Source organism: Cherax quadricarinatus, chromosome 5 (genome assembly GCF_038502225.1).
Source record: "Cherax quadricarinatus isolate ZL_2023a chromosome 5, ASM3850222v1, whole genome shotgun sequence".
Classification (NCBI taxonomy): domain Eukaryota; kingdom Metazoa; phylum Arthropoda; class Malacostraca; order Decapoda; family Parastacidae; genus Cherax; species Cherax quadricarinatus.
The window spans coordinates 59,534,681-59,562,180 of NC_091296.1; positions in this window are offsets into that span (position 1 = coordinate 59,534,681).

Consider the following 27,500-nt stretch of genomic DNA (forward strand, 5'->3'; position numbering starts at 1 on the left):
AGGGAACTGGGGAAACAGTGAATGAGAAGAGTGGGTTCTCCAAACTCAGAAAATCAGATAATAAGAAAAATACCAGATAACAAGACTGAAGAAGGAAGGAGAGCTTGTGATAGACAACAAGGAAGTCTATGAAGAACTGACCAAGCGATCTGAGGAGGTGTTGTCAGTGGAATCAGAGAATCAAAGGGAAAGGGTACGACTATACACTTAATACGAAAGGAGTTGAAGCGCTTCTGAGTGAGCTGAATACGTTAAAGGGATCTGATTCTACGGAAAGGGGCAGAGGCGCTGTCCAAATCTTTAGCTAAAAACTACAATAAGCCCAGGGGTATGGGACAATTACCAGAGATCTGGAGGGCAGCACATGCAGCTCCAATATTTAAGAAAGGAGACAAACATGTAGCATTACACTACAGGCCATTAGGTACATTATGTAGGAAGTGGAGAAGATAATCAGAAGGATAGTGGTAGACCACATGCTCGATTATGGGAAATCTTGTCTCGTATACCTGCTGAAGTTCTATGACAAAGTAACAAAGGTGAGAGAAGAGCGAGGGATTAGTGGACTAGATATTCTTGGAGTGCAAGACGGCTTTCAGCACCGTACCTCGCAAGAGGTACGGTGTTGAAGACTTTGTAGGAAAGCACAGCAGTAGATCAAAGAGTATTCTGGTGGAGAGGAAGCAAAGTGATAGTCCGAGAGATGCTAGCATGAACAAGTGTAGCAAGCGAGGCTACACAAGGATCAATACTGGAACCGATATTGTTTCTGCACATGTAAATATATCTCTGTTTACAGATGATGTAAATTTGACGAGGAGAATAACACCAGATAAAGACAAAAAAAAGCTAGGCACGTACCTGGACGAGCTACAGGACTGACCCGACAAGAGTTACCGCAGGCAAATGCAGGCTATGAAAATTGGGGAAAAGGGAAAGACCAGAAATTAAATATCGGCTGAAGAAACAAATGCTGTAAACCTCAGCCAAGGGAAAGCACCTAGGAGTGAGCATAGTGCCTAGAATATTGCCCGAGTTGCAATCAATTGAATAACCTTTGCAGCGAAAGCTCCTCTGCCAAATCTAAAATCAGCTTTCAGAACTCTCAGCAAAGTCATTTACGACCTTATATACGATATACGAGTAACTGGGTATACGCAGCTCGCGCATCCAACCCTCACATGTTCAAGCATACCAAGATAATGAAGAAATGTAGATCAGGGATTTGCACTGAGACCAAAATACCAGAAGACTTGATAGGGAACACAAGGATAGGCTGTTTTATATGTAAGAAACGGGTACACGAGGGCACAGTTGACAAAGAAGGTGTTCCTGGGATCAACGCCTCTATGGCCCAGTCCTTGACCAGGCCTCCCGGTGGATCAGGACCTGATCAGCCAGGCTGTTACTTCTGGCCGCACTTAGTCCAGTGCACGAACCGCAGCCCGGCAGATCGGGTACTGAGTTTAACTCACTCTGGAAAGCAGCCAGGGGTCTATTGGTAATTCCCTTTATTCCTAGTGGGAGGCTGTTGAATAGTCTTGGTCCCCGGACACTTATTGGGTTTTCTCTTAGTGTACTAACGGCACCCCTGGGGTATGTTGCACCGTCTGCCTGGTAGTTTGTTTTCGTAGGGAATGATTTCTATGTGCAGAATAGAACCAGTCCCTGTAGGATTTTTTAGGTATCGCAGGGATGTCAGGAAATATTTCTTCAGTCTGAGAGCGGTCAGGAGTGGAATGATCTTGTCCAAAAAATTAATAGAGGTAGTCTTTATATAATTTTTTACGACAGGACCCACGAGGCTAGGAGTACATCCTTCAAGAAGAAGCAAGTTAGGAAGCAGGGCCAGGTGCCGAGAATCAACTCCTGCAACCACAAAGGCGACTACTACAAATAGACAAGTACTTACGGACGCGAGCACACACTGCGCAGGAGACTAAGACATCTGACCCCCCCCCCCCGTTACCTCTGTCACCTACCTCCTTGTACCCCTCTCTCTTTTGTGTACCTTCCTTTGATGGTCTTAGGTGCACATTGAGAAACAGAGAAAGAGAGGGGGGGGGGGAGATCGTAAAGGATAGAGGTAGAGAGGGCAACAAAGTGCTATCGGTTCTCGCAAGGTTGTCATTTAGGTGAGAGCCTGAAATAAAGACAGATAGAGCGATATCTCTCAGGTGAGCAGCCAGGCGTCCACAACACCTCACAAGAACATCAATAGTTGCTGCCAGTCTACAGCTGTTTGCGTTTTTATTTGCGACTACTTCTGTTTGTCATGTATGTGGGAGAAAATAAAATCAAGAATATTTATTTTCCGCTCTGTGTCAAGTTTTATTGTATATTTTGTTTTGCTAATCGTTAAGGCACCTCTGTTATTGTATAATTATTGATTCTGAAATAACACGATTTGTAAACAAACCACGGGACTGGTGAGATTTGAACCCACAACGAGTGAGTCGTGAAACTCCAGGCCAGTGCGTAAGCCATTGGACCAGCTGACTACAATAAGAGTCACCCAACTAGGTATATTTATGCACCATAGGGAGGTTAGCATGGGCCACCACTGTGACCACAAATGCAAGTCGGTTTTGTGGTATAAAAACAGGAAGACCAGCAGAGGGCTCGAACCAGCGTCCAGTACTGACCTAGTTGTTTGGTTTCAGGCGTCGAGTCATAGCTTCTGGCTCAGTCTCTTCGCTGGTCCAGTGTGTGACAAACGTTACCAAAGTTTATTCTCTATAAGGATTACAATGCTGAGTTTACAGAATTTGGTTATTGTGTGGTTTACATGTAGTAAAATAATAATTACAGAGTGTACCACTAGAACACCTAGCATGGCTAGGCATTTCGAGCAGACTTAAATTAAATCTTAAGTTTAAAATATTACAAAATTATGAGGTAAGTTGGTATTATGGCTAAGTGACTAAATACTAGTTTGTGAGTTTAGCAATGTGAATGCTTTTGTTTTGGCACTATACATAGTTTCAGTATTGGAGTATCACAGGCCAACTTATGACTAGTTAAGATTCATTATTTTAAGATTGAGATTGATATTTCTGCTTATGGTCAAATGGGTGAGTGAGTGTAAGTGTTAACCACCAGGTGGTATTCGTGTAATTAGTTGACAGGGTGTATCAGGGAGATAAGATGTTTTCTGATGGTAGTTTTGAAGGTGATGAATGTGTCTGCAGTTTTAGAATTTTCAGGTAGGGTGTTCCAGATTTTAGGGCCTTTGACATACATTGAATTTTTGTAAAGATTTAGTCGGACACGGGGAATGTCATAGAGATGTTTGTGTCTGGTGTTGTGCCTGTGGGTTCTGTCACAACTATCAAGAAAGCGTTTTAGGTCAAGGTTAATATTGGAATTTAAGGTCCTGTAGATGTAGATTGCACAGTAGTAAGTGTGGATGTACTGAACAGGGAGCAAGTTTAGATCTATGAAGAGTGGGGGGGGGGGGTTGCCAGGGATGGGATTTAGTGATTATTCTTACTGCGGCTTTTTGTTGGGTTACTATTGGCTTTAGGTGTGTTGCTGCAGTTGAACCCCAAGCACAGATAGCATAGGTGAGGTATGGATATATAAGTGAATGGTATAGTGTGAGAAGAGCAGTTTGCGACACGTAGTATCGTATCTTGGAGAGGATTCCAACCGTTTTGGATACTTTTTTGGTTATGTGTTGGATATGGGTGCTGAAGTTCAGGTTGTTGTCGAGGTATAGGCCTAGGAATTTGCCCTCATTATGCCTGGCAATTAGAGTGTTGTCATCTTAATGTTAATTTGCGCATCTCCTGCTCTGCTACCAAACATAATATAGTAGGTTTTGTCAGTGTTAAGCGTAAGTTTATTGGCTGTCATCCAAGTCGATATTTTGATCAGCTCCTCATTAACAATGGTGTTGAGGGTGGCAAGATTAGGGTGAGAGATGACATAAGTCGTGTCGTCAGCAAAGAGAATGGGGTTCAGGTGTTGAGATACATTTGGGAGATCATTGATGTATATGAGGAAGAGCAGGGAACCAAGGACACTTCCCTGTGGAACTCCAGTATCAAGTGGCTGTGTTGTTGATGCTGTGTCTTTAATGGTGACATACTGATACCTATTAGTAAGGTAAGATTTGAAATAGGCAAGCGCATGGCCTCTTATACCATAATGGTCAAGTTTGTGGAGTAGGATGCCGTGGTCTACTGTGTCAAAAGCTTTTCTTAGGTCAATAAAAATTCCTAGTGGATATTCCTTATTTTCCAATGCTGTGTAAAGCAGATCTAGCATTTTTATGATTGCATCGTTAGTGCTTTTATTTTTCCTGAATCCAAATTGGCAGGGGTTGAGTATGTTTTGTGCCGTTATAAATGAATATAGTCTCCTGTGCACGAGTTTCTCAAAGATTTTGGATAGCAATGGTAAATTTGATATTGGCCTATAGTTGTTTAAATCTGTAGGGTCACCACCTTTATGTATTGGTGTAACCCTTGCCGTCTTGAGTAGTTTCGGGAAGGTGCTAGTTTCTAGTGACTTGTTAAAAAGTAATGAGATAGCATGCGAGAGGACATGGGCCGCTCTCTTGTACAATAATGGTGGGACATGAGACAGATTCCCTGAGTTATTTTTAAGTGACTTTATAATCTCGGTGACTTCCGTGGGCTCAGTTGGAGCAAGATAGAAGGAATTTGGGAAATTCCCATCTAGGTAGTCCCCGGCATGGGCATTGGTACGTGGGATTTTATTGGCGAGATTAGAACCTATGGTTGAGAAGAAGTCGTTTATCTTGTTAGCTGTGTCAGTGGGATGCAGTGGTGTTTCATTAGGGTTAGTTAGGACAATATTCTTGTTTTTTTTCAGTTTGTGGGTCCCTAGAATCTGAGAGAGTGTTTTCCAGGTCTTTTTTATATCTCCTCTTGTGTCAGTGAATCTACTGGAGTAGTATAGTTGTTTGGCTTTCTTTATTACTTTGGTGAGGACTGATGAATAGTGTTTAAGAATATCTTTGTGTATTAGGCCCTATCAGTATTGCTTTTCATATTGGTGTTTCTTATCAATGGATTTCAGAATGGTGCTGGTTAGCCATGGGCAACCAAGCCGTTTGTTTGTGATCTGTTTCGTTTTTATAGGACAATGTTTGTTGTATAGTCTAAGTAATTTGTTAAGAAAAATGTCTGTCCAGTCATCAATACCATTGGCCTTGGAGAATTCTGTAGGCCAGTCAACAGTCTCTAGGTCAGCTGTGAACTTCCTTATTGAGGCCTCATCATGGAGTCTAAATGAAACTTTGTTGTATTCAAGTGGTGGTTTACTAATGTTTGTCAAGAGGAAGGTAGGGTAGTGGTCTGTAGTGCTATCTGTGATTATTCCTGATTTAAGGGGGGCTAGTATATTGGTCCATATGTGGTCTATTATGGTTGCACTTGTCTCAGTGAGCCTGGTTGGTTTAGTTATTGTTGGTATGAGAAGTGTGTTGTTCATATTGTTGATGAAATCAGTTACAGGCTGATCATCTAGTAGGCCAAGGTTGATGTTGTAGTCTCCAGCTAAGAGAAGGTGGTGCTTATTCATTTGTCTGTTTGTTATTAGTTCCTTTAATTTCTCACTGAAAATTGGGATGTTTGTGTGGGGTATCCGGTAAATGGCACCGATCGTTATAGGCGTCTTAAGGTTTTTTACAGTAAAATTAGCAAAAATGTATTCTCCATATTCATCACTAAAGCAAGTGGTGCTAATACAAGATAATTGGTTAGAGTAATAGATAGCAATACCACCCCCAACTTGGTATGGTCTGCAGTTGTGGATTGCTGTGTATCCTGGTAGAGGGTAGATACCTATTGTGTCCTGCTTAAGCCAGGTCTCGGTAAGAATAATGCAGGAGAAGGGTGTCTAGTGATTCAAGGAGTGCCAGGAGGTCATCATAGTGTTTGCTTAAGGACCTGATGTTGTAGTTAAGTACTGATAGACTTTTAGCATTGTTTAGGATAGTGCTGGCTTGTGATGCTGTGTAGTAAAGGCCGTTACTTTCCAATAGGTTTTGGTTGTGTGTCAGATTATGGAGGTTTAGATCAGGGTCAACGTGATCAATCATATTCTAGGTTTAAATTATGGTTATTTATATCCTGAGTTGTGTGTTGAATTTTAGTACTGATATCTGTAGTTGTGGGAAGTTTGGACAAGTATATAGCTATAGCATTTTGGTCATGTAGAGTATAGTCACTAATACACATAATGGAGTTGGTGTTGTCTATGTGTTGTGCTGGAATGAACTAAAGTACAACTAGGTATAAACTAATAATATAAAAAAACAAATTAAAAATAGTACAAGACTCTCACTTGTAACTGCACTGAGGTCTAATGTAATGACTTTGGTATAGTCTATGTATTGAGCTCGAATGAGCTATAGTACAACTAGGTTTAATCTAATATAAAAATACAAATTAAAAATAGCACCAGACTCTCACTAGTAATTACACTATGGTCTAATATAATGAATTTGGTATTGACTATGTATTGAGCAAGAATGAGCTATAGTACAACTGAGTTTAATAATATAAAAAAGGCACAAGACTCTCAGTTGTAATTGCACTAAGGTCTTATATAAGTTTTTTACAAGAATTAGAGTATAACTAAATTTAAATTGACAAGATAAAGTATACAAGTTAAGGTAGCAAAAGAATAAGAAAAAAAAAGTAGAAAAAAAAATTACCACTAGCATAAAAAATGAGTCGTCATGAATTTCTATTCAATTTACTCGACTGCAAAAAAAAAAATTACTGGAATAAAAGGCTTATAAATGGACTTTTTTTGGGGGGAGAGGGGCGGGATAAAATACGGGAAGGTAATGGAGTAATTGTTGTCAGTAGTCAGGTTGGAACTAAGAGAAAAAATACAGAAACCATTTTCTTACAGACAACAATGGGATGCAGATACGATAAGTTATGGAAATAGTGGAAATTGACTGTGAAGTTAATGTGAAAAGGTAGAGGACTATTTTAAAAGAGAGTGAGGGATAGTGTGTATGTGTGTGTGAGTGTGTGTGAGTGTGTGTGTGAGAGTGTGTGTGTGTGTGTGTGTGTGTGTGAGAGTGTGTGTGTGTGTGTGTGTGTGTGTGTGTGTGTGTGTGTGTGTGTGTGTGAGTGTGTGTGTGTGTGTGTGTGTGTGTGTGTGTGTGTGTGTGTGTATGTGAGAGTGTGTGTGTGTGTGTGTGTATGTGTATGTGAGAGTGTGTGTGTGAGTGTGTGTGTGTGTGTGTGTGTATGTGTATGTGAGTGTGTGTGTGAGTGTGTGTACTCACCTAATTGTGGTTGTAGGGGTCGAGACTCAGCTCCTGGCCCCGCCTCTTCACTGATCGCTACTGGGTCCTCTCTCTCTCTGCTTCCTGAGCTTTGTCATACCTCTTCTTAAAACTATGTATGGTTCCTGCCTCCACTACTTCACTTGCTAGGCTATTCCACTTGCTGACAACTCTATAACTGAAGAAATACTTCCTAACGTCCCTGTGACTCGTCTGAGTCTTCAGCTTCCAGTTGTGACCCCTTATCCCTGTGTCCCCTCTCTGGAACATCCTATCTCTGTCCACCTTGTCTATTCCCCGCAGTATCTTGTATGTCGTTATCATGTCTCCCCTGACCCTTCTGTCCTCCAGTGTCGTCAGTCCGATTTCCCTTAACCTTTCCTCGTACGACATTCCCTTGAGCTCTGGGACTAGCCTTGTTGCAAACCTTTGTACTTTCTCTAACTTCTTGACGTGCTTGACCAGGTGTGGGTTCCAGACTGGTGCTGCATACTCCAGTATGGGCCTAACATACACAGTGTACAGTGTCTTGAACGATTCCTTATTAAGGTATCGGAACGCTATTCTCAGGTTCGCCAGGCGCCCGTGTGCTGCAGCAGCTATTTGGTTGATGTGTGCATCCGGTGATGTGCTCGGTGTTATGGTCACCCCAAGGTCTTTCTCCCTGAATGAGGTCTGTAGTCTTTGTCCACCTAGCCTATACTGTGTCTGCGGTTTTCTTTGCCCCTCCCCAATCTTCATGACTTTGCATTTGGCTGGATTGAATTCGAGAAGCCAGTCATGCCTCGTCCGATTTAATTCTTCTCATCAACTTCACGTCATCTGCGAACAGGGACACTTCAGAGTCTATTCCTTCCATCATGTTCACATATATCAAAAATAGCACTGGTCCTAGAACTGACCCCTGTGGGACCCCGCTCGTAACAGGCGCCCACTGTGATGCCTCTTCACGTACCATGACTCGTTGCTGCCTCCCTGTCAGATATTCCCTTATCCATTGCAGTGCCCTCCCTTTTACATGCGCCTGATCCTCCAGCTTCTGCACTAATCTCTTGTGGGGAACTGTGTCAAAGGCCTTCCTGCAGTCTAGGAAAACGCAATCTACCCACCCCTCTCTCTCGTGTCTTACTTCTGTTACCTTGTCATAAAGCTCCAGGAGGTTTGTGATACAAGATTTGCCTTCCATGAACCCATGCTGGTTTTCATTTATAATCTTGTTCCTTTCCAGGTGTTCGATCACTCTCCTCCTGATAATCTTCTCCATGACTTTGCACACAATACATGTCAGAGAGACAGGTCTGTAGTTTAGTGCCTCGTTTCTGTTTCCTTTCTTAAATATGGGGACTACATTAGCTGTCTTCCATTTCTCAGGTAGTTGCCCAGTTTCAAGGGATGTGTTGAAGATTGTGGTTAGAGGCACGCACAGCATCTCTGCTCCTTCTCTAAGGACCCATGGGGAGATGTTGTCCTGTCCCATCGCCTTTGAGGTGTCAAGGTCACTTAAGAGCTTCTTCACCTCCTCCTCAGTTGTTCGTATGTCATCCAACACTTGTTGGTATATTCCCTCTTGATGTTCCCTTCTGTGCTGTCTTCCCACAGCCCTTCCTGTCTCTACTGTAAAAACTTCCTTAAATCTCCTGTTCAGCTCCTCGCATACCTCCTGATCATTTCTTGTGATTTCTCCACCTTCTGTCCTTAATCTGATCACCTGGTCTTTGACTGTTGTCTTCCTCCTGATGTGGCTATACAACAGTTTCGGGTCAGTCTTGATTTTCGATGCTATGTCATTTTCATACTGTCGCTGGGCCTCCCTCCTTACCTGTGCATACTCATTCCTGGCTCTGCGACTGATCTCCCTATTTTCGTGTGTTCTCTGCCTTCTGTACTTTTTCCATTCTCTATTGCACTTTGTTTTTGCCTCCTTACACCGTCGGGTAAACCAGGGGCTCGTTCTGGTCTTCCCGTTGTTACTGTTGCCCTTGGGAATAAACCTTTCCACTGCCTCCTTGCATTTTGTTGTTACATATTCCATCATTTCATTTACTGGCTTTCCTGCCAGTTCTCTGTTCCACTGGACCTCCCGCAGGAAGTTCTTCAACCCTATGTAGTTCCCTCTTCTATAGTCAGGCTTTTCCCATTCAACTCCTGTTATTTTCTCCACTTGCAGCTCTACTATGTATTCAAAGCACAGAACCACGTGGTCGCTAGCTCCTAGGGGACTCTCATACTTGATGTCCTCAATGTCTGAGCTGCCCAGGGTGAACACAAGGTCCAATCTTGCTGGTTCATCCTCCCCTCTCACTCTGGTAGTGTCCTTAACATGTTGGTGCATGAGGTTTTCCAGCACCACGTCCAACATCCTGGCTCTCCATGTTTCGGGACCCCCATGTGGCTCCAGGTTTTCCCAGTCAATCTCCCTGTGGTTGAAATCTCCCATAACCAGCAACTTTGCTCTGCTGGAGTGAGCTCTTCTTGCCACCTCAGCAAGTGTGTCCACCATTGCTCTGTTGCTCTCCTCATATTCCTCTCTTGGCCTCCTGCAGTTCTGTGGTGGATTATACATCACTACAATGACCACTTTGTGTTCCCCAGCCTGAAGTGTACCTGCTATGTAGTCTCTCCCGTCTCATCTATGCCTTCCATTTTCTCGAATTTCCATCTGTTTTTTACGAGCAGAGCAACCCCCCCTCCCCCCCTGCCCCTTCTATCTTTCCTCATGATCTGGTATCCTGGTGGGAAGATTGCATCTGTTATTGTCTCTGTGAGTTTTGTTTCTGTAACTGCTATGATGTCTGGGGACTTCTCATTGATTCTTTCTTGCCATTCCTCATGTTTATTCGTTAATCCATCTGCATTTGTGTACCAAACCTTCAACTTCTGTTCTAATACTGTAACTGTGGTGCGGGGGGTGGAAACAGAGGGATCGGTGTGTGATGGTTGGTTTGGATTGTTGAGTTGCCTTGGGGGTGTCGTGGCTGGAGTCCTTCTGCAGGTGTTTCTGGGGGGTGCGCTTGTCCTTCCATTTGATCCTGGGTTATTCTGCTCTCCTTTTTCATATCTCATTTCTCCTTCCGTTTTTGAACTCTCTTTCATTGTCTTCCTTTCGTCCTGTGTTCTGTCTCGATCGAGGTACACACTCCGGAACTCCTGCTTGCCTCTCAGCCGTGCTTTCTCCTGCAGGATCATGGTTCGGGTTGATTCTGCCTTGAAAATTACTTTGAGAGGCCGATTCCTTTTCTTTGTGAACCACCCAATTCTCCGAAAATTTGCCACCTGGGTCATGTCCCCCTCGCCTATCACCTTCATGATATCTTCAATCGCTTTTTTCTCCTCCTGCTTTCTTTCATCATAAGTTTCCCCTTTAGCTTTGTCTAGCCCATAGACAAACACGGATCTCTCCCTTTCCACCTCCCACTGTGACTCCCATTGCATCCTCTGATGTGTTTTAGTTCCTTCCCGTGGAGTGTTCCTTCCTTCAGTCCCTTACCTAGTTATGGCCCCTATGCTTCTTGGTTTGTCCTTCCTGCTCACCTGTTCCTGGCCCCCACAGGTATCTGGTAAGGTCCTTGCACATGTCCTAGTTCCTTCAATGTCTTCCAACCTCTCATTCTGTCCTAGTTTGCTCCCTGTCTTTGTTTTGGCCTCATGTGGGTTTGACAGGACCTCTGCATACAGTTTAGTTTCCATGCTTCCTTCAGACCTGTTTTCTGTGTTTGATGTAGCCATTGCCGATGCTACTTCTGTAATATCTTTGTCTCTATGCTGTTTCAGATGTCTTAGCTCCTCTTCTAATCTCTCTATCTTGATTTCTGCTGCTGTGGCCTGTTGCTTCCACCTTCTGCATTCTGCTGCTAACCTCTCTTCCATCTTCCTTTCCAGCTCATCTAGTCTCCTTCCCCAGTCTTCCTCCCTTTTTTTGAGCTCTACCTCCCATTCCTCCCTCCCAGATTCGTCCTTGGAGCCCCTTGTCCTCATCCTGGTTCTAGGTTCCCCCGTTGCTCCACAGAAGGGGGGACAGGTGGTTAGGGGGAGGGGAATAGATGGTTAGGAGGAGAGGGGATGGATGGTTGTGGGGAAGGGGGAGGATGGTTATTGGAGGGGTAGAGATAGTTGGGGGAGGGGGTTAGATGGTTTGAGGGAGAGAGGGGATGGATGGTTATGTGTGTGTATGTGTATGTGAGAGTGTGAGTGTGTGCGTGTATGTGTATGTGAGAGTGTGTGTGTGTGAGAGAGTGTGTGTGTGTGTGTGTATGTGTATGTGAGAGTGTGTGTATGTGAGTGTGTGTATGTGAGTGTGTGTGTGTGAGAGTGTGTGTGTATGTGTATGTGAGAGTGTGTGTGTGAGTGTACTCGCCTAGTTGTACTCACTTAGTTGAGGTTGCGGGGGTCGAGTCTGAGCTCCTGGCCCCGCCTCTTCACTGATCGCTACTAGGTCACTCTCCCTGAACCGTGAGCTTTATCATACCTCTGCTTAAAGCTATGTATGGATCCTGCCTCCACTACATCACTTCCCAAACTATTCCACTTGCTGACTACTCTGTGACTGAAGAAATACTTCCTAACATCCCTGTGATTCATCTGTGTCTTCAACTTCCAACTGTGTCCCCTTGTTACTGTGTCCAATCTCTGGAACATCCTGTCTTTGTCCACTTGTCAATTCCTCTCAGTATTTTGTATGTCATTATCATGTCCCCCCTATCTTTCCTGTCCTCCAGTGTCGTCAGGTTGATTTCCCTTAACCTCTCCTCGTAGGACATACCTCTTAGCTCTGGGACTAGTCTTGTTGCAAACCTTTGGACTTTCTCTAGTTTCTTTACGTGCTTGGCTAGGTGTGGGTTCCAAACTGGTGCCGCATACTCCAATATGGGCCTAACGTACACGGTGTACAGGGTCCTGAACGATTCCTTATTAAGATGTCGGAATGCTGTTCTGAGGTTTGCTAGGCGCCCATATGCTGCAGCAGTTATTTGGTTGATGTGCGCTTCAGGAGATGTGCCTGGTGTTATACTCACCCCAAGATCTTTTTCCTTGAGTGAGGTTTGTAGTCTCTGGCCCCCTAGACTGTACTCCGTCTGCAGTCTTCTTTGCCCTTCCCCAATCTTCATGACTTTGCACTTGGTGGGATTGAACTCCAGGAGCTAATTGCTCGACCAGGTCTGCAGCCTGTCCAGATCCCTTTGTAGTTCTGCCTGGTCTTCGATCGAGTGAATTCTTCTCATCAACTTCACGTCATCTGCAAACAGGGACACCTCAGAGTCTATTCCTTCCGTCATGTCGTTCACAAATACCAGAAACAGCACTGGTCCTAGGACTGACCCCTGTGGGACCCCGCTGGTCACAGGTGCCCACTCTGACACCTCGCCACGTACCATGACTCGCTGCTGTCTTCCTGACAAGTATTCCCTGATCCATTGTAGTGCCTTCCCTGTTATCCCTGCTTGGTCCTCCAGATTTTGCACCAATCTCTTGTGTGAAACTGTGTCAAACGCCTTCTTGCAGTCCAAAAATATGCAATCCACCCACCCCTCTCTCTCTTGTCTTACTGCTGTCACCATGTCATAGAACTCCAGTAGGTTTGTGACACAGGATTTCCCGTCCCTGAAACCATGTTGGCTGCTGTTGATGAGATCATTCCTTTCTAGGTGTTCCACCACTCTTCTCCTGATAATCTTCTCCATGATTTTGCATACTATACATAATCTTCTCCATGATTTTGCATACTATACATGTCAGTGACACTGGTCTGTAGTTTAATGCTTCATGTCTGTCTCCTTTTTTAAAGATTGGGACTACATTTGCTGTCTTCCATGCTTCAGGCAATCTCCCTGTTTCGATAGATGTATTGAATATTATTGTTAGGGGTACACATAGCGCCTCTGCTCCCTCTCTCAATACCCATGGGGAGATGTTATCTGGCCCCATTGCCTTTGAGGTATCTAGCTCACTCAGAAGCCTCTTCACTTCTTCCTCGGTTGTGTGCACTGTGTCCAGCACATGGTGGTGTGCCCCACCTCTCTGTCTTTCTGGAGCCCCTTCTGTCTCCTCTGAACACTTCTTTGAATCTCTTGTTGAGTTCCTCACATACTTCACGGTCATTTCTTGTTGTGTGTGTGTGTATGTGAGTGTGTGTGTGTATGTGAGTGTGTGTGTGTGTGTGTGTGTGTGTGTGTGTGTGTGTGTGTGTGTGTGTGTGTGTGTGAGTGTGTGTGTGTATGTGTGTATGTGAGAGTGTGTGTGAGAGAGGGTATGTTTATGTTGGAGGGTGTGTGTCTGTATGTGTGTGTGTGTGCATGTGAGTATGTGTGTGTGTGTGTGTGTGTGTGTGTGTGTGTGTGAGAGAGAGAGAGAGCTGGAACAGAAGGTTCAGGTGACATCAATTCTTGTAAAACAAAACCACTTCTGAAAATTAATTAAAGTGTCTTCTATTTACCAGCCTCTGGTGTAGCTTCAATCTCAAGTTATTATTAGTATTTTCGTTTTTATGGGCAGTGTCTATAACGGTTTAAATGCTTTCCGATTATTAGTATTTTCGTCTTTAAGGACAGTGTCTATAAAGGTTCAAATGCTTTCCGATTATTAGTATTTTCGTCTTTTTGTACAGTGTCTATAAAGGTTCAAATGCTTTCCAATTATTAGTATTTTCGTCTTTATGGGGCGAAGTCCATAATTTCATTCTAATCATGATTATCATCATAATAATATTAATAACATGGGAGAGGAGCACTGCAATAGGCCTACAGGGAAGGCGTATTCACACTAATCACGCCCACTCATGACTTTGCACAACCTGTGTTTAAAGCTTTCCAAGTCCAGCTGTCTAAGTCTAGCTGTCTATTGCCAAACCTCTGTTCTTCTAAAGCGTTTGGGAATCTTGATATATCCAGTTTGATTTTTTTTTTTTTTTTTTTTTTTTTTTTTTTTTGAGAAACCTCCCTTGTTTAGATATTTTCAGCATTACATCTCTAGACAAATAACTGACACATTGGAGAGAGAAAGGTTTTTGTGTATTGTCACAATCACGGTATTGTGCCTTTTTTCTCTTTATTATATATCCTTGTTTTGTCCTGAGTTCAAAATTTTATTTTACACGTTTCTAGAGAATGTAAATTTTTTTTTTTACACACCGGTCATCTCCCACCGAGGTCAGGGTCACCCGAAAAAAAATATTTTCACCATTCATTTAGTCACTGTCTTGCCAGAAGCTTTGTGACATGACAAGTCACATGACCCTCTGAACTACAACATCCCCACCCCTCCTTCAGAGTGCAGGAGCTGTACTTCACACCTCCAGGAATCAAGTCCGGCTAAACGACTTTCCTGAACCACCTTTTCTCTCCTTGCTCACACTCCGACAACACGTCAAATCATAAAAATCCACTTGGATCCACTCATTCATCTCTAACATACTCAATACAAGCCTTTTGGATGTCCAAGCCCCTAGCATAGAAACCCTTACCGATTCCCTCCCTTTTCTAGGACGACCCCTACTACTCCTTCCCTCCATCCCAGATTTATATGTCTTCCTAGTGATCCTATTTTGCTCCATCCCACCAAACCACATCAACAACCCCTCCTTAGCCCTCTGAATAATACTTTTAGTAACCCCACACCTCCTTCTAATCTCTAAACTACGCTGCAACGTTTAAAACCCATGCTTCTCACCCATACAAAAGTGTTGATGCTACTATACTCAGGTATATTACCCTTATTTTGCCTCTAAGAATACGGCTGTTTGTCTTTACAGATGGGTTCCGTGCTCTTAATCTCTTTTCTTTAATGGAAGATATCTAATATAGATGATTAGCTTTGTCATCCTCCTCTGTATATTTTCCAGCGAATTTATGGCCATTATGATATATGGAAAGAAAGAATTAGCCTCGTAATCTAAATAAGGTTTTTCCAACGAAAGCTAGCGATGTGTTTGTTACATTGTAAGAAACATGACGGGAGTATATATAGTGTTTAGATTTCTGTTATTTATATTTGTACATGAAACCAAGTAAGCTACTTCCCCTGTTCCGAACATACGCGCACTGGTGGCTAGGCTTCAGATTTCTGCTACGTGAAACTCTTGCTGTTTGTACATTAGTCAGGGAAAAAATCCCCTGAGGTGGGACTTCATCAGAAGATGAGCCCCTCGTGAATGACTTCCTCATGGTGCCTATTCTATGGTGGGACTACATAAGATGGTGTGCCCAAGAAAATGTTGATTCAACTGGGACAGGAGAGCGAGTCTGGTGGTGGACCAGGGCAGCACGGATCTCTTGCTTTTCCTTCTAGACTCATGTGATCTGTTGTGTCAGAATAACCACTTCGTATTCCTTATTGCAGTGAAGCCACTCATTTTTATCCATGTGAGATTTTAATTTCTCGTTCTCTTCCCGAGGAGCCTAAACCTCATCCTTGAAATCTAGAACCTCATCTTGAGAACTAGAACCTCATCTTGAAAACTAGAACCTCATCCGTGAAAAATAAAACCTTATCCTTTAGAACTCAGTTCTGCTTCTTAAGTTGTTAGCAAACACTTCACTTTAGATTCTCTGGAAAAATTCACACAGGTCTGGACAGGTCCACACAACCTCACTTGACCACTCACCCACTGACTTATATTTTTATATATGTATTAAAGGTCTAATTAGCAATATAATATGGAGTATCAGCTGTATTGTCTTGGTGAATACTCAGCTTTACCAAATAATTTGAAATTAGAACCTGTCACTTAGTTTCAGTTTCCTGATTCACTAATAGAAATGGCTCTTTGCCTTATATTGTTTTTTCTCTCGTATTACTGATCTCGGAGATTACAGTGTGGTTATTAAACGGTTTATTTTCACATATCTCACTTGTTATGCTTGAATTTCTATTAAAATCTATTTAAGTCCACAATTTAAAAAAAAAAAATTCCGTCCTTAAGCCTGTTTTGATTATTGTTTACTACCATTTTTTCTGTATTTTTTTTTATTCCAATTCTGACTTATTTATATGCATCGTTGTAGCTCCTGACCTGAAAAGTCCCGTTCCACAACGAAAAATGTAAAAAGATGACGAGCTAACTTATCTAAGTTGTTGCTTCCTGCAGATATTCTACTCCTGCTGTTACTGATGCTGCAGCATGTGTTGATGCTGCAGCAGCAGCTGCTGCTGTTGTTGCTACCACTTGTGTTGATCCTGTTGCTGCTTCCTGCAGCTGTTGTTGCTGTAGCAGCGACGGCTGCAGCTGCTGTTGTTGCTATTACTTGCGTTGATCCTGTTGCTGCTCATTCCTGCCTCTGTTGTTGCTGCAGCATCTGCCGAAGTTGTCCCCAAAGATTCGACTGAAAAATCTACCATGGTTGAAGAATCTCTTATTCAAAAGCGTGGACTGGGATAAAAAAAAAAAATCGAATGATCCCTGGCGGATGTTGAAGGCGAGTAGGAAGCCGAGGAGTGTGATGGTGGTGGTGGGAGATCTCAAGCAACTGACAACAAAAAAATATCTGATGGAAGAGGTGGGAAGTGTTGATAAAGGGTGCGAGAGGCGCGGGGAAGACAGGGAAGAGGTGGGAAGTGTTTATAAGGGTGCGAGAGGCGCGGGGAAGAGCTGATGAAAGAGGTGGGAAGTGGTGATGATGACGGTGGGAAGCGTGAAGAAGACAAAGATCCATAAGATGGACCTGCATCAGACAGATGACAAGAGGAAATGTGAAGTTGTAGGCGACGTAATAAATTATAAAGAAGAAGGAGGAGGAGAAAGGGAACAAGTAGAAGAAGAATAATTATGAAGAAAAAGAAAAAGGAAGAAGAGGAGAACAAGTAAAGCAAGAAAAAGAATAATTATGAGAAAGAAGAAGAAAGAGAAGAACAAGTCGAATAAAAGAATAATGATAATTACGAGGAAGAAGAAGGAACAAAAGAAAAAAAGGAAAAAAAGAAGAGGAAGAAGAGCAACGAAAGAGAAGAATAAGTAACCTAACTCCCTGGAGTTAGAACCATGGAGCTGAGCTCTTCTCCAGGCTGAGGGACTGACCACCTCAAATTCTATTACTCCAGCATTGAGGGACTGATTACATCTTCACTTCGCTACAACACCTACTGCCTCTGTATTCGATTTAGATTTAAAAAAGAGATAGGTAAACACACTGGTTTATAAACAGAGTTGTTGATGCGTGGATCAATCTTCCGAGTACGGTAGTAGACGCTAAGACCTTGGGTAGCTTTAAAAAAAAAATTGGAAAAAATATACAAGTGAGAGGGGCTGGGTTTGATTAGTGCCTGGGGTATTGAAGCTAATTCTTGGGAGGCTTTGAGAAGAGGCTGGAAGGGTGGGTGAGAACGGTTGGTTTAGTCTAAGACCTGCCAAGTGTGTGGGGTGGCAGCGAGGTGGTCTCGTCCTTGTATGTCTTTTTCTTAACCTTTATTTTTGTACTTCCTTGGAATTTCGTTATTTTTTCGCAGTGGTTCTGCATGTATGTATGTATGTATGTGTATGTATGTATGTATGTGTATGTATGTATGTATGTATGTGTATGTATGTATGTGTATGTATGTATGTATGTATGTATGTATGTATGTACGTATGTGTATATATATATGTCGTGCCGAATAGGCAGAACTTGCCATTTTGGCTTAAATAGCAACGCTCATCTTGCCATATAGGACAAGCGAAAATTTGTGTATGCAATAATTTCGTCAAAATCATTCTGAACTTAACGAAAAAAATATATTTCACTGTGTTTGTTTAGTATTAAATTACTGTAAACGTATCTAAAATATATTTAGTTGGGTTAGGCTAAAATAAATTTTCCTTGTAATAATAAGGTTAGGTAAGTTTTCTAAGATTCTTTTGGTGCAAAATTATAAATTTTTACATTAACATTAATGTAAAAATATATCTTTGAACGTATAAGAGAAAATTTTAGAAATGACTTAATTTTAAATGAGTTCTTGCTAATTGACCAGTTTTACATATTCGGCAGGACATATATATATATATATATATATATATATATATATATATATATATATATATATATATATATATATATATATATATATATATACATGCACTTAACGGTGTATATAAACTATTAATTAGAAAAAAATTATTTATGGTACTAGTGTTAAAAATTTATTTGAAAAAGAAAAAAAAACCTATCAGGCTAAAAAATACTAATGGCCAGCTATGCTGGAACTATTTACAAGGATTATTCCAAAATCTTGGTATAATGGAGAGATTATAATTGGTAAGAGTTAAGTGTTTGATAAATAGAGGTGCGTGTGAATGATGAGTCTGTGTCTTGTGTCGGTGACTAGGTGAGTCTGTGTCTTGTGTCGGTGACTAGGTGAGTCTGTGTCTTGTGTCGGTGACTAGGTGAGTCTGTGTCTTGTGTCGGTGACTAGGTGAGTCTTTGTCTTGTGCCGGTGATTGGGTGAGTCTGTGTCTTGTGCCGGTGACTAGGTGAGTCTGTGTCTTGTGCCGGTGACTAGGTGAGTCTGTGTCTTGTGCCGGTGACTAGGTGAGTCTGTGTCTTGTGCCGGTGATTGGGTGAGGCTGTGTCTTGTGCCGGTGACTAGGTGAGTCTGTGTCTTGTGCCGGTGACTAGGTGAGTCTGTGTCTTGTGTCGGTGACTAGGTGAGTCAAATTCAAATTCAAATTCAAATTCAAAGTTTATTCTCTATAAGGATTACAATGCTGAGTTTACAGAAATTTGGTTATTGTTTGGTTTACATGTAGTAAAATTGTGATTACAGAGTGTACCACTAGAACGCTTAGCATGGCTAGGCATTTCGGGCATACTTAGTTTTATTCTTAATCGTAAAATATTACAAATTATGAGGTAAGTTGGTATTATGGCTAAGTGACTAAATACTAGTTTGTGAGTTTAGCAATGTGAATGCTTTTGTTTTGGCACAGTATATAGTTTCAGTATTGGAGTCTTTGTCTTGTGCCGGTGATTGGGTGAGTCTGTGTCTTGTGCCGGTGACTAGGTGAGTCTGTGTCTTGTGCCGGTGACTAGGTGAGTCTGTGTCTTGTGTCGGTGACTAGGTGAGTCTGTGTCTTGTGTCGGTGACTAGGTGAGTGTCTAGTGTCACAGTCTAGGTGATTTTGTGTCTAGTGTCATATCCTAGGTGAATTTGTGTCTAGTATCATAGCCTAGGTGAGTCTGTACCTAGTGTCATAGTCTAGGTGAGTGTATCTAGTGTCATGCCTAGGTGAGTGTCTAGTGTCATAGCCTAGGTGAGTGTGTCTAGTGCCATAGCGTAGGTGAATGTGTTTAGTGTCGTAGCCTAGGTGAGTGTGTCTAGTGTCATAGCCTAGGTGAGTGTCTAGTGTCAGCCTAGGTGTGTCTAGTGTCGTAGCCTAGGTGAGTGTATTATATCCATTATCATTCTTCTAAGACAGAACTGGATCTGGTATTATACTAGACACAATAATATTTTTATCTCTGGGACAAGGGTCTGTGTCTGAAAATGGAGTCCGTGAACCCCACGGGGTATATAGTTTAAAATCTTAAGGTGTCTACAGCAGGCTATGAAAATGTAGAAAATTTGCATGGAAATCCGAGAATTCAACACTCCATAATTGATAAATAAGACCCTTGTGCAAAAAATTTGATATGTTTAATGTTAAAACGTTTCGAATAGAATGTTGTACATGTGTCTTAATCATCAACTTGTCGGTATTTTATACCATCTTCAACATACTATTTCATAATTAACCAGGCCTTCGAAAATAAGCAATGCTTAAGAGGCAAAATTTAATTTTGATAAAATTAGCAACAAAAATTGTAACATTTTCCGGCATATAAGGCGCACGAGCATATGAGACATAAAGAGTATGTTTCCAACCAGTTTTAATTTTCTTTGGCGATGGCGGGGAAAAGCAACGCCTTAGAGTTGGCGACGCTCATCGGGTTACCGAGGGGCATTAAAACGCAAGCGTACGTCCCACCGCCTTCTCGGAGAGATCATTTATTTAGCTTCAGTTCATTACTGGATGACTGGCCATCGCTAAAACCGAAATAACTTTAGTCTTACACCGTAATAAGGGAGAACAAGGCACATTTAGTGCATGTCATACTGTCGCACTTTTCATTTTCCACGTCTTGATAATTGTATAAAAGAAATGCAGCGCTGTATGACCCTGGTGGGTTTAGCTCTTCCTTTTGATTATAATAATGTATAAAAGAATAATGGTACTCATAGCCAGGTTACATTAAATGGTACTCACTGAAAAGAGGTTCTGGGTGTCTCATCTGATTTCCTCTGAATAAATCCTCATGAGCACTAACTTAAGTAAAAAGAATTAAAAAAAATTAAATAAAAATATTAGTACAGTAATTCTTTTCTTCCAGTCCCTTACATATAAATAATCACAAAAAATGTACGCACCAAGCACGTCATTTGAATAACAACAGAGATAATATATGTGAAGCAAGAAGACAGAGCAATACTCTGCAAAAACAAGCGAGTGAAAGCACTCTCGTCATCTCTCAGTTCTCTCATAGATTTCTAGAGAACGATGTTGCTTAATTCCATTTACATTTAGCTTTTCGATAAAGAGGTATTAGTGAATTCAGGCAAAAAATCTAATACTCATTATTACAACTGGTTTAAAAGGTATTTATACGCAGGGGAAAAAAATGTTACCTGGATGAAATTCAAAAGTTATGTCGTATGGAGAGCTTACTGAATTATTATTATTATTATTATTATTATTATTATTATTATAATGAATCGCAGGGATGTTAGGAAGTATTTCTTCAGTCACAGAGTTGTGAGGAAGTAGAATAGTCTGGGAAGTGATGTAGTGGAGGCAGGATCCATACATAGCTATAAGAAGAGGTATGATAAAGCTCATGGAGCAGGAAGAGTGACCTAGTAGCGACCAGTGAAGAGGCGGGGCCAAGAGCTATGAATCGACCCCTGCAATCACAACTAGGTGAATACACACACACACACACACAGATGTATATATCACAGTGCCTATACATTGAGAGTTTACTTTAATCTCCTATTTTAAGGAATCAAGTATTTTTGAGTGGTGGTGAACGGGTTCCGGTGCGGCCACAATAACTCTCGTCTAGTTGATAGACGTTAAATTACGTTTAACAAACCAACTACTTCTGGCAAGACAGGAACTGCATGAGTGACGGTATGACTGTTTCCTTCTTCGAGTCAACCCTGCCTTGATGGGAGATGAATAATAATAATAATAATAATAATAACAGAACAGTGTAATGGCTAAGTGGATGTTATGAAATTAATTTCTCTAACATTAATCAGAGGAAATAAAAAGGCCAAAATAATTATTTTATGATTTTTAAATTTTAACTCATGACGATTTTTCCTCCCTTTGCTCTGAGTCATTTGCAGCTTCATGGAGGTCACTGTGACCTCACCATGACAACCTACACCTCACCAGCCTCAGTGACCTCACCATGACAACGTACGCTTCACTACTCTCCAAGGTGACTCAAGTTGAACAAGTTTTCTGACGTGGGTCTTAGTCATATAATGACCCGCATCTGGAACTTTTGGTTATTTGACAGAGACCTTCCTCTGGCTTACAGCTTTATCTCTTAAAAAATTAAGGTTATAATTATCATCTTAATACATTTCAGTATTTTTTTGTACGCTAGGTTAGGTAAGGTCCGCTAGGAAACATCTGAATTTTGTAGGTAAATATGAAGTTTGTCAGGAAACAGGACCAAATCTAATATTTGTACATCGGTGAAGAACATTATAATCCCTAAAACTCTAATTAATGTATACTCTCAGTATATGTATGCTGAGGAAAAAAAATGTATCATCGTAGAATTTTCACACTTTATTAATAATAATCATATTAGTATTATAATTTATTAATATTATTTAATTATTATTATTTTCATTATTTGATTGGACATACCAGGTACTGAGACACACAAGCAACTCACTGAACATAAAAGCCTGTCGTTAAAAAAGCTGACACTGTTATCCTCTGTCACGTTGCAATTACTAGAATACAATATGTCAAAGGCATTTTTTTTTTTGTGTTCCAAATACAATAGTTACTCCGCTAAACAACGTTGCAAATACAATAGTCCCCGGTGATCTAAACAACGCTGGTAAAACAAGTCACTCTCAACAAGCAACAAGCTTCCTGAACCTTGCATCAGGACACACTTATACATCCCATTCGTTTTTACAAGCGCGCGCACACACACACACACACACACACACACACACACACACACACACACACACACACACACACACATGAAAATGACATAGCAGCGAAAGCCAAATCTGACCCGAAACTGTTGTACAGCCACATCAGGAGGAAAATAACAGTCAAGGACCAGGTAATCAGGCTAAGGAAGGAAGGAGGAGAGACAACAAGAAATGACCGTGAAGTATGTGAAGAACTCAACAAGAGATTCAAAGAAGTGTTCACAGAGGAGACAGAAGGGACTCCAGATAGACGGAGAGGTGGGGCACACCACCAAGTGCTGGACACAGTGCACACAACCGAGGAAGAAGTGAAGAGGCTTCTGAGTGAGCTAGATACCTCAAAGGCAATGGGGCCAGATAACATCTCCCCATGGGTATTGAGAGAGGGAGCAGAGGCGCTATGTGTACCCCTAACAACAATATTCAATACATCTATCGAAACAGGGAGATTGCCTGAGGCATGGAAGACAGCAAATGTAGTCCCAATCTTTAAAAAAGGAGACAGACATGAAGCATTAAACTACAGACCAGTGTCACTGACATGTATAGTATGCAAAATCATGGAGAAGATTATCAGAAGAGTGGTGGAACACCTAGAAAGGAACGATCTCATCAACAGCAGCCAACATGGTTTCAGGGACGGGAAATCCTGTGTCACAAACCTACTGGAGTTCTATGACATGGTGACAGCAGTAAGACAAGAGAGAGAGGGGTGGGTGGATTGCATTTTCTTGGACTGCAAGAAGGCGTTTGACACAGTTCCACACAAGAGATTGGTGCAAAAACTGGAGGACCAAGCAGGGATAACAGGGAAGGCACTACAATGGATCAGGGAATACTTGTCAGGAAGACAGCAGCGAGTCATGGTACGTGGCGAGGTGTCAGAGTGGGCACCTGTGACCAGCGGGGTCCCGCAGGGGTCAGTCCTAGGACCAGTGCTGTTTCTGGTATTTGTGAACGACATGACGGAAGGAATAGACTCTGAGGTGTCCCTGTTTGCAGATGACGTGAAGTTGATGAGAAGAATTCACTCGATCGAAGACCAGGCAGAACTACAAAGGGATCTGGACAGGCTGCAGACCTGGTCCAGCAATTGGCTCCTGGAGTTCAATCCCACCAAGTGCAAAGTCATGAAGATTGGGGAAGGGCAAAGAAGGCCGCAGACGGAGTACAGTCTAGGGGGTCAGAGACTACAAACCTCACTCAAGGAAAAAGATCTTGGGGTGAGTATACCAGGCACATCTCCTGAAGCGCACATCAACCAAATAACTGCTGCAGCATATGGGTGCCTAGCAAACCTCAGAACAGCATTCCGACATCTTAATAAGGAATCATTCAGGACCCTGTACACCGTGTACGTTAGGCCCATATTGGAGTATGCGGCACCAGTTTGGAACCCACACCTAGCCAAGCACGTAAAGAAACTAGAGAAAGTGCAAAGGTTTGCAACAAGACTAGTCCCAGAGCTAAGAGGTATGTCCTACGAGGAGAGGTTAAGGGAAATCAACCTGACGACACTGGAGGACAGGAGAGATAGGGGGGACATGATAACGACATACAAAATACTGAGAGGAATTGACAAGGTGGACAAAGACAGGATGTTCCAGAGATTGGACACAGTAACAAGGGGACACAATTGGAAGCTGAAGACACAGATGAATCACAGGGATGTTAGGAAGTATTTCTTCAGCCACAGAGTAGTCAGTAAGTGGAATAGTTTGGGAAGCGATGTAGTGGAGGCAGGATCCATACATAGCTTTAAGCAGAGGTATGATAAAGCTCACGGCTCAGGGAGAGTGACCTAGTAGCGATCAGTGAAGAGGCGGGGCCAGGAGCTCAGACTCGACCCCCGCAACCTCAACTAGGTGAGTACAACTAGGTGAGTACACTCCCTCATGATACAAATTTATTGTAACTTCGAGACTTGTAAAAGATTATAAATTATGCTGATTATAAACTCTTGTGAATATTAAGGTACTACTATTGCAATTATTACGATTATTGATAGTGTTTAATTTGTTTGATCAATAATTTAAAACTCTGGTCACTAACTTAAAACTCCAGTCAATAATATAAAACTAGTCAATAATTTAAAACACTAGTCTGTAATATAAAACACTAGTCAATAATTAAAACAATAGTCAATAATTAAAACACTAGTCAGTAATTTAAAACACTAGTCAATAATTTAATGGCTTAGTCGACAAGACGCCGACATTTTCTTGCCATTCTTTTTTTTTTATTAAAAATCGTACTATGGGTACCTCTCTGAAAACGTAAATTATGACTTGTGGTCTGTCCACTGGTATATCAGCAGTCATCAAGAGACACCACACAAGTAACAGAAATTCACAGTTAAGTAGGCTACACACGTCTCACATCTACTTTGATAACTTGAACCCAGCGCTAAGTTATTTGTGAATGATGCCGTAACTAAAGTTGTGACTATGTATCACTGGAAAGCCCTGCCTAGTCATAAATTTGTCTAGCGCTTGGAATAAGTTATCTCAGCACGATGTATGTGACCAGAGAGGCGTGTTGCCTGATGCAACGTCTGCTGCAACAGCTGCAGTAACGTCTGCAGAACTAGACGAAGAACCCTCAAGTTTCATTATTTTTGGAGGGATGAGAGATACTTTATTTTAGTTTTTATTGAATTTGAAGATCAAATGAAGCTTAAACACACACACATACACATATCTGGAGCTGTGAATCGACCCCTGCAATCACAATTAGGTAAGTACACACATACACACGATAACGACGTATAAAATAATGAAAGGAATTGACAAAGTGAACAGGACCAGAAGGTTTCCGAGATGGGATGCAGGAACATGAGGGCACAACTCTAAGTTGAAAACTCAGATGAGTCATAGGATATATATATATATATATAATACACGTTTAACGCTAAACTCACATGGGTCATTCAGCGCAAGACGTAATGGATGCTTGATCCTCCGTCTGCTGAACGCAAGACAGACGCGCTCCCTATTTGTACTCACCTAAGTGTTCCTAAAAAAAAAGATGAGTCATAGGGATGTTAGGAAGTATTTCTTCAGCCTCAGAGGTGCCAGGTAGTGGAACAATCTAGAGAGTGAAGTGAAAAACTTATGATAAGGCTCTTGGAACCGGGAGAGAGTGTACTTAATAGCGACCAGAGAAGAGACGGCTCCAGGAGCTGTGGATCGACCCCCTGCAACCACATATAGGCGAGTACATAAACCCATTCAAAATCAGGCCAGTTGTCTGTCGACAAGTGTCTTTGACAACTGGAAATTAACACACATTAAACCTGCCAATCAATAGAGCTCACGCTCTACATATGACGCATTGGTTTAGCTTTTGTTTTTTAATATAATAATAACGAATACAGCACATGTGGAAATACAACAGAATACAAAGTATTACAGATGAACAAGTGGCCGTAGAATCCAAGGGACACTATCCAACCAGCACAAAATTTGAAAGCAACTACCACGTTGCAATCCACAAGACTACAAATAACTAATAAAAACTGGCTGATCTGAGGAGGCAATAGGACCATAAGGATTAGTAAGTATGTTTATTCAGGATGGGCCAATGGCCCTCCGTTCAAGAATGAATGATTCTTTTCAGATGATCGTCAGTGTCGGCTCGTGACATTATATCTATTTCAAGGTGTAGGTTACCCGAACACAAACATGTACACTCAGTGCCCACTTTATTAGGTACATCTTCCTCGTATTGAGTAGGGTGCCCCTTTGCCCCCCAGAACAGCCTGAGTTCTTCATGGAATTCAGCAAAGTGCTTGAAATATTCTACATTCCTTTGAGACGCTGGTCCATGTTGGCTTGATAGCATCACGCAGTTGCTGCGTGATTCGCAGCACATTCATGCTGCGAATCTCCAGTTCCACCACATCCCAAAGGTTGATGCCAAATTCTGACCCTACCATCTGCATGTCGCAGCAGAACTCGCGATTCGTCAGACTTTTTCCAATCTTCATTTGTCCAGTTTTAAGAACATAAGAAAGAGTGCTACAGCAGGCCTACTGGCTCATGCTAGGCAAGCCTAGCTCACACCTACTCATGTACTGTTCTAACTTATTTTTTAAGCACACAAGGTTTTAGTTTCAGAGACGCTACTCGGGAGCTTGTTCCGCTTATCCTCAACTCGATTAGCAAACCAATGCTGTCCTATATCCTTTCTAAATCTATTTTTTTCCAACTTAAACTCATTGCTACGAATCCTGTCTTGGTCAGGTTTTTTTAGTACATTATTTACAACCCCTTTATTATCTCTGTTTCCCATTTTATACACCTTAATCATGCCACAAACAGGCAGTGTTATTTACAAACATTATCTCTACGTTCGCCTGTTTGCGAATTGTTAAGCCTTTCAAATCTCATTGTTCACTGCATGTGACTGGATTTGATTAAATAACTCTGAAAACAAGCCTGGTGCTCCGGAGTATGGGGAAACATCGTCTAGCTCTGGCTAGACACCCATACTTATTCTGGGGTCTGGCTCCGTGGTCAAGTACTGTGTACTCTGATACAGAGTTTGCAGGTTCTGCTTGCTTCGTAACTGTGCTTAAAACGACGATATAATACTTTATATTCAAGCATAAAAAACCGAGGAAGCTAGAGTAAGCTTTATAAGCATTAACTTGACTGCTCAGCGTTTCTGACAATTTTTGTTTAATCCTCGGGAGAGGAAGCAGTATAAGGACACACATGTTTCCGTCCATCTGGAAGCCTCTGGTTTGTTTTCCGTCCACCTGGAATTCTGTCTTGTTTCCAATACAATTGATGCAAAATGAGGAGACATATCTGTCTCAGGAAAGATGAACTCAAGACGGGACGGAAGCCTAACAAGAAGCCTTGTCTTCTCCACGGTGATTCCTGCAGAGATCAACACAAGACTTGGGGGGGAGGGGTGAACGGGACGGGAAGGTAGAGAAGTAAGGACTAAACAAGGAGGAAAACAAACAGTGGGGTAGAAAAAAAATATAGAGGCAGGGCAGTAAGGGCCGCAGGGGATC